This window comes from Netta rufina (assembly GCF_964035555.1).
Source record: "Netta rufina genome assembly, chromosome: 27".
NCBI lineage: Eukaryota > Metazoa > Chordata > Aves > Anseriformes > Anatidae > Netta > Netta rufina.
This window is the reverse complement of record NC_140151.1, coordinates 2,766,311-2,778,768: the sequence shown is the minus strand read 5'-3', so window position 1 is coordinate 2,778,768 and position 12,458 is coordinate 2,766,311.

The window sequence follows — 12,458 nt, the reverse complement described above, 5'->3', positions numbered from 1 at the left end:
ACATGAGAAAGTTCATTTTAGGCTACCAGGAGACAATGGGGAAGAAAAAGGGTTGCCCTAGAAAATCCCTGGCAGCGGGATCAAAAAAGAGCTGGCTTCTGGGGGAAGGAAGAGGAGGTGTTTGGGGGTAAAGAGCAGGATAAAGAAAGGGTTGGGGAAGCGAACAAAGAGACCATCTCCCGCTGCTCGATTCCTACTGCACTGAAGGAAATGGGAGTTCAGGTCTATGCTGTAAGAAATGCGAATCCAAAGGAAATCCGACCTCATAACCAATTTCTTCTCTGAATGGAAATAACTTGATTAGACCTCAAATCCCAGTTAATAGCTCATGTCAAGCAGAGCAAAGGTAAGTTTTAATTTATCTTGACAAATAACTTACACTTAAGTGACCTTTTTCTGAATGTGCATCATTTTGGCTTCATTTCATACAGTCACAAAAACATATCCTTAAAGAAAATTTCCCCCGGCAGAGAGATTTTGTCTGCAGGGAAACTCGACAGGTTTTCACACCTGCCCACGAGCCTGCCCAAAGTTCTAATTTTTCGTGCTAACATATTGTAAGGAATAAATTGCTGAAATATCTCATTACACGGGATGGTTCCATCAAACAATTTTCTTGTCATTAAGTGCTCCGTAGATGCACTTAATGGGCAGCACTCAGATGCTAGCAGAGAAAGAAAACCAAACCCTTCTAAAAACTAACCCCAAACTAGTTGTTCATTAACTTAAAACATCTCTGTAATAGGCAGTTACCAAAAGAGCATTATCTAATGCTGGATATATTTTCACCCAAGGAAAGAATGACTAATTAAGAGTGGTGTCGTTGCTGATATTTGTCTCTGGAAGCTTCACTGATTACAATTCTTCTTCTACGAAGCCTCTTCCCCTTGGTACGACCGAAAATGCAGACGAGACAAGCAGCAGAGACAAAGCACCGGGTGGCTCCCCGAGGTTTTCTACCGGGATTGCAAACACAGGGAGAACAAATGCTCCTGCTTGTTCAGCATCCATTTTGGAATCCAAATAGAAATACTACCGCAAATACAGCTTCTCCAGTGACATCGCTTCCACATCAAGGCCTGGCTAAATATGAGCAGCATCTTTACTCAGCTGTCACAAAACGTTTCATTAGCCCATTAAAAAAAAAGCTATACAATACATAACAAAAACGCAGCTGTAAGTACTGCAAAGATGCCTGGGTGGGAGGATTGTATTTCCCAAATCTACGCATTTTACCCCCAGGAATCTGATACGTGAAGACCTAAAAGATTCACGTGTTTAGGCCCCATTTCTTCTGCTTAGGAAAAAACATTAAGCATAGGAGTAACTGTAAAATCCCAGTAAAGGCTATGGATCTAGAGCAGAGATGCTCTTCCAACAATAAGTCGCTCAATGAATTATTCTGTGTTGTCATCTTCATAATACCGAGGGCTCTGAGCTTTTATTAAATCACAAAATGAGGTCTTATTGCTTTTATTAAAGTGTCACCTAGAAATTCCAGCTGCAGGCCAGTAACCCATAATGAAAGGTCCAATACAAACATAAAAAAAAAAAAAAGAAAGAAAAACCTCTCAGAGAAACAACACTGAAGGCAGTCTCAGTTTTATTTTTATCCTAGCCTTTAACAAAGGCCACTATCCTTTAACAAGGACCCTCTCTCTTCAGGGTTAATACAGTGGTGGCGTTTTGTACCAAAAGGAGCCGACTTCAAAATCCTTCACACAATTGCAGTTCCCTCTGTTATCCGCCGGGTCTGCACAAATAAATAAAAGATCCCCTTCCCTGATGAGTTTTTCAAAGCTGTTTTGCGACGTGTGAGCACCTGGCAGGCCTGATGGGCCTTTCACGCGGACACAAGCCACGCTCGCCACTTGCACTGAGTAGGGCTGCGCTCGCCTGACCTACTTCATGCCATCTCAGGGCCAAAACTCGGTGCTGCCCTTCCTTGTTCTTTCCACCAGGTAACGCCTCCTCCTATTCCTCAGGAGATAACGGCAAACAGAGCAGCTCCGGCGCCGGTTCAAAGCGCCGCCGCCACACACCCAGCCTCCTTTCTTGCCTTGCAGCACAATGAGATCAGTACAAAAGGGCCTTGGTTTTCTAAGCCGCCGTGCCAACTTAAATTACCTTAATCTAAAACCATGCCTGCTCTAAAATCTCCTCTCTTTCTTAGTAATACTAATAAGGAGCCAAACTACACGGACACTGCGGAGACACAGTTTTAGATTTAATACCGTACGTTTAAATTAAATGGGCCTAACACACTGCTTTCTTTTCCTTTTCAAGTCCCATCTTTCATCTCTGGATCCTATAGTTGTTTCGGCCTTGATAGAGTTAGAAGAATTGACAGCTCAAATATATAAATATTTTAAACATGCAAGGCGAGTCTAGGTCTCGAGGGAAATATCCGAGCTTTTCCAATATTCACTTCTGATTATTTATGCAGTTAAATAAGAAAGGAAATTGCTAACAAATCTACACACCGGTTTGGCACGCTGTTCCAGTTTGCCTTTTCCTGCTCTCCTCCCGAAATTACCAGCTGATTAGGGGTGAGGAAGAGGAGCCTCGCTTTCCACACTGGAGTGAGACTTTGACACCGGTTTTCTTAACTCACAGCTCTGCCAAAGTCATCAGACAAAATCTCGGACAAGTCACCAGCCTGTATTTCCCCTCCATAACAACGGGAGCAGAGATGCTTCCGTTTGCCAACTGGTTTCTGCCATCTACTTCTTTTCTGCTTCACGATGGCTTTGCTTGCCTTACTTTGACACACTGGGCCACGAGGTGAAGGGAAGCAACCTTTTAAACCCGTTTCTGGAACACTTTTTGTCCTGTATACAAATAAACCAAGCTGAGAGCTGTAGAGAAGGCCTGTGAGCCACTGACACTTACCTTTATTAACACTAGAAATGTCGTGCAGATCAGCCTAAATGCCTCTATTTAAATCACACAAGTGGTGGCAGTGTGCTTGGGATCTCTCCATTTCCATTAAATTTGTGTCAGCTCCTTCTCCCTTGAACAACACTTTACCCTTATCACTAGATTCGCCTAGAAGCTCTGTATATATTTTGTGCAAAGAAATTTTGCCTCAATCACTTAAAAATTAGTCCTTTCTTCCCCTTGAATACTTATCTGCTCATGTTTATGAATAAGTTACAGCTACGAAGAATTTACTGGCATCAGTGAGCGCCTTCTGCTTATGTTGTTATTCTTTTCAGATCTTCGTATTCGCTCTATTTGAAACATTTGTTCTGTAGTTTTGCAACTTGCAAGGAAATAAATTGGAGGGAATGTAAGCAGATGAATATATGCCCATATTAATCTCTGCCACTTCAGAAGCAATACAATAGCACTTTGGTGCTTACATCAAGATTGCTTCTAGACATCATCTTGAAACTACTCCTGGAGCAACTTACCCTGTTATTGTCCCCTGCTGCTACCATTGAGCAGTAAGAAGCTTTCACCTTGCAGAAAGCATCCTTAATGCAGAACTATCCTGGAAGTGCTGCTTAAGCAGTTCAGCAAGAAGCCAGCTAGCTTCGTGTAACCCATCTATTTAGTTGCCTAACCACATACCGAGGCAGACAACGTACCCACAACTGCTGTCGATTCTAGGACGGGGTCTTTGCACGCCTGAGGAGGTAGTGACATCTCAAACAGCCTAACCACTACGACCATAAACATGGCCTTCACTGTAACATTTGATGCTCCACTACACACACAAGCACTGAGCTACCACTGGGTAGGCTGAGATCATGCATTGGGAGGGGAATTGCAGACGTTACTTCTCCAGAAAAGATTGGCCAGACAAAGGACTTGATAGTGGAGATCAGGCAAATCAACATGTTCTGTCACTCTACATCATTACACTGATGTTTTGAACTCACTTTCAAAAGTTTAACTTACGGACACTTGCATTTCATTTTTAATATACAATACATGCAAGAATGGGAAGATTCATGCTCTTCCAATTTCTTAGCTAATATGTTTGTTTTTGTGTGTTTTTTTTTTTTTTTTAATCTCAGACCTTCTGCACACACTCTTCAGCAATTCAGGTACCTACCTAGCAAACCGCCGATGTGTTTGGACTGATACATGCAAAAGAACACACAAATATTCAACCTCCACTGTCTGTATGCCAACTCCATTTCCTTTGAGACCTACATGTTCACAGCAACCAAGGACTCAGTCTGTATTTAGCAAGATTATCTTCCAGTCAACAAATTCATGGTGGTCCACTAGAGGCGTGAAGACAATTTTCATCTTTTGACTTCAATCACGTAGAATTTAAACCTAGTTAAAAGTAACTGAGAGCGTCAAACTCAAGCTTGGCTTTTTATTTCTCTTGTACTCTGATAGACACACAAAAATAAAGCCAGAGAACTGAACCAGCTCAGTAGTTTTAGAAGTTACAATTACTTCCATTTGCCAGTTTTACTGGTACATATTAGGTATGTTCCATAACTTTTCATAATGCATATTTTTTGACTATATTTATCAGGATGTCAGAAGGTAACAGGTTGAATTCATTATGATGCAAACCTGACACCTGAATAGGAACGCTGAAGGATTCTGCCCTTTAAAATTTCAGGAAAATAGCAGCAAATTAGAACTGACAGGATGTTACTTTGATCTGACAATCATGACTGTAACTCACATTGAATATTGAATATCAGTTCCCTTTTAGTTCCAAGAAGAGTGGATACACACTATGCGGTTTGTGCATCTCATCATGTAACAACTGACAACACCAATAAGCTTTCTTAAAGTAGAGCTGCTTGGAAGAACTATGTTTTATTTTGACACCCACACACTCGACAGAATATATCTGAAGATATATTAAGAATCACGTGCATGGGCAAAGATTGTAATCTGTCACTCACTATATGAAACCATCTTCTATATAAATACTTCTCTTGCTGATGCAACAAAAGGAAGTGGGTTGAAGCAAGAAGAATTTTCCATTTGCAGTTTCTATATTCTGTGTATTTTATACCAGGTTGTTTTCAGTTAACAGATAAGCGATAACTCTATGCAGTGTTACATTATCAAAAAGTGAAATGCCATTTTCTTTTTATTAAAAAATCCTGAAATCTGCCCTCCTGTTCAGTTGAGTAGAGGAAAAATATTACCAGTAGAGCTACCACAAGTTCAGGGACTAAAGCAGGCTTTAAAGTTATTAAATTCTTCACAAGTAGGAGCTAGATGAAGTTTTGGAAATGACATCTTTGTATTCTCCATCCAACAGAGAAAACACATATAAAGTCATTGAATGCCGTGATTTATATTCCCTTAAAACAAAGGAACAAAAACATGTGTGTGCACACACTGGGATTGTATATCCCAGCTTTGGTACTTACTTTTCTGTTAGAACACCTTACATCCCCTACACGTGCTCTAATTCTCTTCAGGTTTGTCTGCTATTGCCATCATCAGGATACTATCACTTTCCGCCCTCTCTAAGGGTTTGATTGATGAACCCAGATAAATGGAAATCCATCAAGAAACCTTTGAACTGCGATCCTTCAATTTACGGAAAGGATAGGCTGCACACATGAAGATTAACAGGAATTAGTGGGACAACTCAAGGGATCAGTTTGCACAATCCAGCCATCTCCAAAGCCTTCAGCATATTCTAATTCAGTAAAACCCAGAGTCCCATAGAAAAAAAGGATCAAAGCAACACAGTAACACTTTGGGCAAGTCACAGTAAATATCTATGGTATTCAATGAAATTTTACTCTGCCAGACAGGTGACTTATCACAGCCATAAAATACTTTAATGTTATCCTCCATCTCACGGTGTCATTCTTACCAGTGCAACATTACTCTGAACTGCTACGGCGATGATCCACTATCATTTGATGCTTTCAGCCACTATGCAACCATTCTGTGGGAGAACCCACACAACCAGCTCCAAGTACCTACACAAAACTGTGTCCACACCAGACCCTCAATACTAGAGAGATGTCTATAGATGAAAATCAAGTCTACTGCACATTACCTGGTAGAAATAATGTTCTCAAAAATAGAAGTCACTCACTGGACACATTAGTGGGCAACCTGCTCTGGCTGCTCGAGCAGGGAGGCTGAGCTACGTGAGCTCAAGAGGTCCCTTCCAACCTCAACAGCTCGATGATTCTGTAACACAATTTTAGTGACAAGTGGACAAGATCAGGCAAGCAGCTAAAACCTTCAATTTTCCACCAGATTTGACTACTTCATTTCAGTAAGCGTTGGAAATGAAAATGATGATTCCATGCAGAAGGTAAGCAGTCTGCATTAAACGACTCTTTAAACGTCCAAAGTTCAGGAGTTAAATAGGCAGCACCAAGGTCATTATGGAACTTCATTACACTACAGACATAAGGTGCTCTAAAAATAACACTAAGCAGGGCTTCCATCACACTTTAAATCTTTGAAAGTACATACAGACAGTCATTTATTAAATGCTAAACTAATTAATTTTTTCTCTCTGTATGCTGTCATAATTTCACATGGGAAATAAACGCCATGTAAAGCCATACTCTTACTGCCATGACTTGTGCTTCTCGTAGGTTCAGCAGGCTCAGGATCATTCAGGATATGGACAGGTTACAGGGCAGCTTTCGGACGTCTGATGAAGGAGGCAATGCTAGTTCTAGCCACCAGGGTGCTTGCTAGTTGAAACCTCAGGATATCTCCACAAAAGTTCTGGAGCTTTAGTTCCAGCTGAGGCAATGATGCTCCTGCTGTCGTCAGCTCTTTCTGAACGTTACTACGAGATTTTCAGATGCACCCGGACTGACTCAGCAGCCACAGTCAGTCCAAGACTAAATCTAGTCCTATTCAAGGAAAATAATGCTTGTGGATTCGTTTGTCCCTTGATTTGGTGAAATAGTAGTCATTTCTCCTCACAACAGGGAAAAGACATCTACCAACTAACAGGTTCCTCTGCTGGGAAGAAAAACATACCTTCTGGCCTTCATGCAACTCTCTGGCTTCTTCTTCCTTGATGCGCTAGAAAATCATCCACCAGTTGCCAAGCTACTGACAAGGAACAGAGCAGGTACCACACCAGACAACACAAACACATCTCTGTGGCTCCTGAGGGCTTATATATTCCATTACTGAGCCAAACCGGTTGGGAGCATGAAGAAATTACAGTGTGAGATCAGTGAGGAAGACAAGTCCTTTTCAAAGACTTCATCAACAGAGAGCAACAACACTGATCTGGGCAGAAATTCTGTGATCTTCTCATTTCTTATCAGGATAGAGATAACTCCTCTTAATAAGTGAAGTCCACATCATCGCGTGAAGCAACCTCTAATAATTTCCCTAAATTAACAGCACTGTGTCTCCATACCTCTGTAGCTTCCTGGTAATTGAGAAGCCGCAAACATTAAAATTGCTTTGATGATCTTGCTGTACAGCTCCTGAAAAACTGCAAACAAACACGAAATTCACTACATTACTTCAACTGGCAGATGTTACCATTAAAACATTCCCACTTATTTACAAGGGGACAATTACATGAAACAGGAAAAGCAGTAAAGAGCCTTCATTAGTCAAAAACTGTTTGTCATCTTGGAGCATAACTTTGTCACATTCAGCTACAGAGCAGAAAGCCTTTTGCGAGAAAATGCCTTAATACAGTTGTTTTAAGACAGCTGCAACGTTTGGACCTTCCAGCATTATTTCTCCTCTGCACAACACTTCTCAAAGAAAAGCCATCATCCTCCATTTGCAACACATGACAAGCAGCTATCTACACAGTGTAGTTTATGTCATTATCTCTTATTTCTTGATAGATTACATTCTTACACCAGGGCACATCAAGCAGCTTTGTCAGCTAATGGCAAGCAGTAGCATGATAGGTTCTTGCAGTCCATGAAGCCATGTTAAAATAAATGCTTTGGGCTTCAAGCCTTAAAAGCACCGCGTCTCCCTCTAGTGCCTGATCTACAACTGCTGCCAAGCAGTGAATGCCCTTTTCTCTTAAAGGTTTGGAAGGGGCAGGATTCAGAACATGTAGAGTAAAATAACTCAAGATCCTTGCCCAAGGGACAGGGGCAGTCAAATCCTTTGTGCTGCCTACGTAGGCTACAGGTATGGTGGCAGAGCACACCTCCAAAAAATCACTTTCAGGAGCAAAGATCTGAGAAATAAGAGCTTTGGTGTTGTCCAATACACCCTTAAGTTAGCTGCACTGCACTGATTGCTTCCATCTCCCACGATTGTATTCTTTCCTCTCCCTTCCTTTCCCCAGATGGAGGGACCACAATGAATAAAGCAAGCTCTCACTTAACCAAGAGCTATTCAACACTTTGTCATCTCCTTCGGTGTTCAGCGAGAGGTCCTATACCTTATTTACAGCGTATTACTCTAAACCTTCCCTGAAGATACAATTAAGCTCCTCACAGGGTTTTTTATTGCTCTCAGCACTCTGTTCTTTAGTTTTTTTCAGAAACAATTTATTTTTCACAGCATCTCTAAGAGATAAAAGACATAATGTCCAGATGACAGACAGCAAACTGAGAGAAAGAGGTCCTTTATGGTCAAGGGAGACCACTAACTTCAGGTGTTTCATTTCCAGCGCCTAGGATCTGATACAGACAGCTACACATGTTCAGATCAGGGGTTTCCATTGTTTTCAAGCGAGTGCAGTTCCGACCGCTCAGCAGTTCTGTGCTTTAATATGCAGACCAATAATGTTTTTATTGTAATGGTTGCAAGCGTATGAATGAAACTACATGCACCAGGAGAGGAATCTTTTGTAACATTAGTTCTCCCCCAGCCAGTACGTTTGCTTACAGGCAGACCAACTCCCCAAAGCAATTTATTTCAATCAGTAAGGGCACTGCTGTAAGATAAAATTCATCACTATAAAGAGATACAAGAATAGCTCCTATAAGCAATTTAGATCCTATTTTTGCAGTTTTAAATAGCACCTGGACCACGTGATGACACGTAAGACAGAATTTCATTTGTGCACTCTACTATGCTCTTTTCCATTCAATATTCACATTTCCTGTTGTCTCTCAATACAAAACTAAAGTGTTCTTAAACAGTTGCTAATTGTAGTGCATATTTAAACAATAACCTACTGAACTGTTTGCCCTCCTGGTGGATGTAATCAGGTAAGACCAATTTGCATCTGCAAACGCAGGTATACAGATTACACTGCACCTGAAAGCGAAGGAAAGCACAAAAAACAATCAGCAGCAGGTACTGACAAAAATCTAGAGAGGCTGGACAAAGCAAGCAGCCATTACCCAAAACGTTTAATAACCCTACACTATTAGGAAGTGTACTTAAGAAAACAACTATTTCTGTTCCCAGGGCACTGAGTATGGAACAATCCTTTGCTCTCCTATCTTATTCAAGATATTATTGCCACATGAAGATCCAGCTTTTCAGAATGATGACACCGACTACCAAGTCAACTGAAAGGCTATTTCCAACATCCAGTCATTACCCAGTCAGAGCAGCTTCCCCTAAAAGCCAGATCCCATTGTGCACAGTAGCACAGATGCATAAAGCAGGTACAAGCTCTGTTCAAAATAGCATACATTTAACCGAACCAAACCAAGCAGAAAGAGACAGGGCTCTATTTTGCACAAAAGGGGTTGAAAGACTAAATAATTTGGCCTGAATTACAAGAAAGTATATGGGTGGCAGAGGTCAAGTTTCAAACCCTCTCACATCAAGCCCCTAAACTACGCTATCCCTCTTAGCCTTTCAATCAACAAAACCAGAGTGGGTTGTACAGACGCACACTGGAGCACTTCACACAGGACGCTGTCCTGATAAAATTATCAATACTAAGAAACAGAAAATGCTGGAAAAAGTATCTTTGGGAAATACTGACAGAGCTAAAGCAACATGGATTACTATTGCACTGAGTACATCTTTGCAGGCTTCCTGTGGGAAAGAGTTATTTCTGTGAGATTCACTTTTTGTGCAGTTTCAGATTCCTCTTCACACACATCCTAATTCCAAAGAACTAGCATAAGAGAGGATAGCAGCCCTGGGTTCCAGTACTAAACAGCTTTTGCTGTTAAATCATCGCCCTTCAACAAGATTTTCTACAATTTTCTGTATCTCTTCATAAATATGGAGTTTATTTAGATGTGTACAAGACTCGCTCCTGCAATCTAGTGCTCCATTGAGCTATAACCAGGAAGCTCTTTTCTATCCACTTCTTATGCTCCACCTATCCTAACCAGGAATTTAGTTATTTAGAGCCTCTTTTCCTTCCAACTTGCAGGCCCACAAGTATAATACAGTAACAAACAGCACCCTGCTCATCCAGTGTCCTCAGAAATCAATATCCTCATCACCTTGAAGATGACAACTCTGTCTCATGGGCTCTAGCAGCATTCTAATATCCTTAGCTCCATGCAATATGATGAATACCTTGAACAATAATGTGAGATCTACTGATATGGGAACAACGTGGAGAGAGCACAGGCCAGCATCTGTCAGCGTACACTCTGCTGTGTTGTACAAACGGGAGGGAGAAATAGGAGGATTAAGTTGTTATTTAATTTAAACAGCTTGTTCCTCAGCAACACACTTGGCAACAGTTTTGCCCTTACTAGAAATAGAACCAAAACTTTTGCTATTGCTACTCTCCAGTAAGGTGACTTCACAGACATTCACAGCTCATTGACCTTTGTCCAAATTAACAATGTGAATGTAGTTGCAATCCACCATGCTGCATTTCTGTATAAAACTGCATCAAGGCGGCAGCAAGTCAAACACCATAACTGAGATCACCAACATTCACACGCCAACATCCACAGACAGAAGGGAAGATGGTTCCATGCTTCAGGCTTCGTTTCTGTAAATCCCCTCACCAGAAGGAAGAGGCTGCTCTGTGGCTCAGCTGAAGGAGTTAACCTCTGCTCCCCAAGCTTCCTCGGATCTAAAATCACAAAACAGTTGGAACTTGCAGCTCGGAAACATTTAGCTCTGCACATGTTTGTAAAACTGCATTAACATCTCATTCGCAGTATCGCAGGAGAGGCATAAAAACAGCATTCAGAACAGTAATCACTTCACGCCGTCTGCAGAGCTGATGTTAAGGGAACTCTGGACAAAACCACTCCTCCACAGCTAATGCAAGGACAGCTGCATTTCTTGCATTACATTTCACCTGCTTCAAATCCACAACATTTGAGGTGAGGTCTGGCTTGCAGGCCATGAGTTTGATTGTCAATTTTAGTTTGGTATAAAACTGAACAAGCTCTGCTGCAAAGTCAAACAAAACCAGGTTCACCAAAGAATCATTTAATGCACGATTGAAAAAATATCCTAAAATTTTCAGCCTCTTGGACCCCCAAGACTATCAGCACAGTGGATAGAGTATTCCCATTCAGCCTGTGATGCTCCCGAGCTCTTGTCTCACACCATTAGGCTGAAACAAACCAGCCAGCTTAGAAAGCAGCAAAGAAGGACCAGGACAAAGGAGAAAAGAAAATGGAACAAATCACAGTAAATCGCATCCTAGACTGGCATCTTCTGGTTTAAATCCATTCTGTTATGCTCTACTCCTCAGCATTAAAACCTCAGCAGCAGCATGTTTTAACCCAACTAGGAGTCGCAGCACTTTGCTAGCAGGGCCTCCTCCCTCCATCCCATTTGCACAGTTGGTCACTGCTCTTAGTTCATGGGGTGGTTTGACTAACAGGTCTGAGAGCTACTGGGAGACCAGGTAAGTTTGGCCTCCTCCAGTAATGAGTACTCCTCTCTGAGCTGCCATTTCCCCCTCAGAGCAAAGCCCCATTCTCAGCCCCGCACGTTAAGTAGCAACTGGGATTTCACAGTCTCTACAGATGGGGTTTATTCAACTTTTTTCATCCCATATGGATCCACACGTGCGCTACACGAAATCGGAACACCGGTTGGCTTAGCAGAGAAGCAGAAGCACTCCTTCACCGCTAGAAACAGGCCTTAGCAGACGTGATTCAGGCTGCCTCTGCCAAATGCTATTCCACAGAGGAAAACAGATGGCTCTGAGGGCTTCTCCTAACCCCCCTCCACCTACCAGTACTGCCATCGCCCTCCCCTCTGCATCCCAGGTGTGACCATCACCTCCCAGCTTTCATACATCAGACTAAGATGCTACTCAGCTGAGTTGGTCTAAAGTAAAGATGAAAGCCCAATTCTGGTATTTTAGTTCTCCTTCCTGCATTCTTTCCGTCCTCAGATGTTGTTCTCCTCTCCCGAAGCCACCCCCGCCCAGCTCCCACCACTTTCCTCTTTCAGCAGCACTGCTGATAAAAACAAATGTTTATTCTAAGTTCATCAGCTGAGAGCTCTAAACCATTTACAGTGGAGGTGGGAGGGAGGGGAAGACTCAGGGTCTCACAGGGCAAATTGTTCAGCTTGCAGGCTCGGGGAAGCATCGCTTCCCTCAGAACTCCACATCACCACAGCCACGTTCACCTGTCATGGCCTGGGGCTCCCGGGAT